The following is a 3482-nucleotide window of genomic DNA, read 5'->3' on the forward strand; positions in this document are numbered from 1 at the left end:
CACACACACACACACACACACACACACACACACACACACACACACACACACACCCATATATATATATACGCATGTATGCATATATACGATAGGTTTCCACACAGTCTCCGTTTATCAAATCCACTCTCAAAGCTTAGTTTGACCCAAGTCCAGGCGTGGTCCCAGGAATTCAAGGTCAGAAGGGAATACAATTCCAGGAGAAAAGGGCTTAAGATTATTTAGAAGGGCGCACTTTTCTTGAGGTGGGTACATGCCCCTCAGCACCCCCCCTTATCCTTGGGTCCATCCTTGAAGGCTATAGTAAAAGACACTTGCCGTACTGCGAGACTGAACGCAACACCTCATTGTCGTAAAGCAAGCTTCTTAACACGCTCCTTTCACCGAATGAATCGGTGACAGATTTTCGTCAAGTTGCTACCTAATTTCTCATTTAACAATATAGTTCTAGATAATGGTAAAAAGATGAGATGTTCATCATTCGATTGTCTTAACTTATAATTGTGCTTGATCAGGATTGATAAGGAAGCTAAGCAACAACAAAAACATAAACAATAGCAGCAACAACAACAACAGTAGCAACAATAACAGCACAACAATCAAGTGATTTCCGAGTCCGCGAAGGAACCTCCACGTTATCTTTCGATCGGCTAGAAAAAGCAGTCAAATCTCCTCAAATCTCACGTCCGTCTTAATAAAGGAGAGCATACATAGGTTGATATAATCCAACATACCCTTAAAAAGACGAGACGGTCACGGTTGGAATACCTTTCTTCATAGATAAAGGTTGACCCATGGTTAAATTAAGACAACCTCAAGATTCTTACTTGATTCTAAAACGTGTAAATGGTGCCAGGCAAAAACATATCAGCCTTCTCTTATTTATTTGCGATAGCGTGTTCTTTCAAATCGAATAAATCCTAGCAAAGCTTAGAACTATTTCCTTACTGTGCGTTGCAATAGCATATTTCGTTTGTGAACGAAATTAAGCTGTCGTAAACTCATTGGGGGATATTATCAAGGACCTTGTTCATAAAAGTAATGCAGATTTAGAATGAATTATCTGGGTTATTTGCGAACAAGACACGTTGACGATTAAGGAAGAATAAAGGGTTTTATCATCTGCGTACAAGAGTAGAGTAATAAGCAAATTTACAGAGTGTTTCAAAACTAATCGTCTGATGGGGCACGTCATAGAAGGATCGAAGGAGCTTCGTTCGAGCATGATGTAATGGCGCAGTTCATTAGGAAACGCATGATATAAGGTATAAATTGCTATAAGTAAGCAATTTATCAAGAAGATTCTAAAGCTTTATTCATGCCAATGGCGGCGGCATTATTTTCATTTAACTTCTGGAAAGTGAGATACGTAAAAGAAAAACTCAGATTTTCGGTCGGTTTTGCTTTGAGGAAACTGTGCTGATGATTACGATGGAATGAAAGGCAGTCAGTGTAATGGTGGAAGTGAATATCACCAACTACTGCCATCGTTTTTGATTTGTTTTAAATGAAAGCGATAAGTCTATAGTTAGTAGTGTCAGAGATGTTGTACCTCTTAAGAATGGAACATATTATTTTCTCTCCATATCATTATCGATCCTTAAATTCATCTATTTCTACCTATATTTGTCGCACTGAAGTTAATCATCATTTAGAAATATAGTTTTATTTCTTGGCAACATTTGATGTCAGTCTACTTTGAACAAACATCCGTATCTTAGGAACATTTTAAGTTTTAACATCACGATGACTGTCTATATACGTATACAAACATGCATACATATGTGTATACACCTTTATATATAACTTATATATATTTATATATTATACATATGTATAATATAATATAATATATGTATGTATGTATGTATGTATGTATGTATGTATGTATGTATATGCGCGTGTGTGTAAGTCATCTAAGAGTCCATAAGTCAGGAAAAAATGAGTGGGTATATTAATCGAAGTGTACAGTATCCATTACGGCCGATCATACGAATCGGTTTTACGCTAGGGATTCAACTAAGTGTTAGATAACAGTCTGAATATGTAACCCTCATCAGAGGTGGTCGTTATGGAATGAAATATCGTGACAACTCTCTATTGTTGGAGGTGAATAGACACACCTGGTTTGTGGTTGCTGTGAAAAGGATGATGAAACGGTATAGTGGACTTTTAACCATCTGTTTCGAGGAAGCGCCTTTTTAAGGCACTGAATTTCACTAGGGCCTACACTGAAGTTAGTGACGAGGACATACGTATTATCATGCACGCCAAAAGAACGCTACTCTTCAGTAAAGAGTCGGCCTGGGTGAAACGATCTGACCCAGAAAGCTCCTTCGACGTGGCAATGGGCGCTTTCGACAGCGCTGACTGTGTGACCACGTTGGTTTGTTCGTCCCAGTTTTACTCAAAAAGAAATTCCCTTCCACTAGCTTTGGCCTCGACAGGGATGACGCACTGGCAATATCAAGAGGGGCAAACAGCTACACGCTAGATAAGCTCAGAAAGAACCTCACCAGCGCCATGAACTCCCTTGAACTGAAGGTCAAGATAGAAATCAACCGGAAAAAAACGTGGATTTCCTTGATGTGACTTTGGATTTGGGGTCCGATGCCTATAGACCCTTTAGGAAGCCAAATAAGAAGCTATCATATATTAACACAGGCTCCTGTTATCCAGCCATAGTTTTCAAGAACTTGGTAAAGGGCGTCAACAGAAGACTCTCTAGTCTATCTTCAAGCAACGAGATTTTTTATGCTGCCGTCCCGTACTAAATAGAGGCTCTGGCTGCCAGAGGTTTGAAGGATAGAACCAGTTACACGTGATATCCTAACACCTCCAAGAGAAAGCGCTCCTGGAAAGTGTTGTAGTTCACACTGCCTTCTCTTTAGGTGTTAAAACCCTAGTAGTTAGGATTTTCCTTAGCTTAATAGACAAGCACTTCCCCTGTACAAATAGGTTCAGCAAAATATTCAATAGGCATACCCTGAGAAGTTCCTTTAGCTGTGCACCCAATGCAAAAGGAATTTTAGTAGGTAGGCCCACACCTGAGACAGAGGCAGGATGACCACCACAAAAGAAAGCACGCGGCAACAGGTTTCGACTGACAGGAGCGGGCGTGAAAGCGTGTAGGTTTTTAAAAAAATGTCTTCCACACTTTTGTCCATACTAAGTCGTACAATATAATATTTCGAATCAGCTACTTTTAACCTACATACATAATGTTTCTCCATTTCTTAAAGAAATATCACATCAGTTTCATTTAATATTTGTATTATTTTCTGTTCGCCCTCTTTAATCAAAGAATTATTTAAGCCCCATAATAAATATGTAATGAAGAACAGCTGTGCTATCACCTCTTCTACCTGGTAACTGAAGCGTTCTCGAATCATATATAAATAGCTCACATCGCGCGTTTGATCGATGCTCATATCGCAACAGGTCCAAACTTGCTCCATTAGAAATTAACTATTTGTTACTTCTGA

Source organism: Octopus bimaculoides, chromosome 7 (genome assembly GCF_001194135.2).
Source record: "Octopus bimaculoides isolate UCB-OBI-ISO-001 chromosome 7, ASM119413v2, whole genome shotgun sequence".
NCBI classification, from domain to species: domain Eukaryota; kingdom Metazoa; phylum Mollusca; class Cephalopoda; order Octopoda; family Octopodidae; genus Octopus; species Octopus bimaculoides.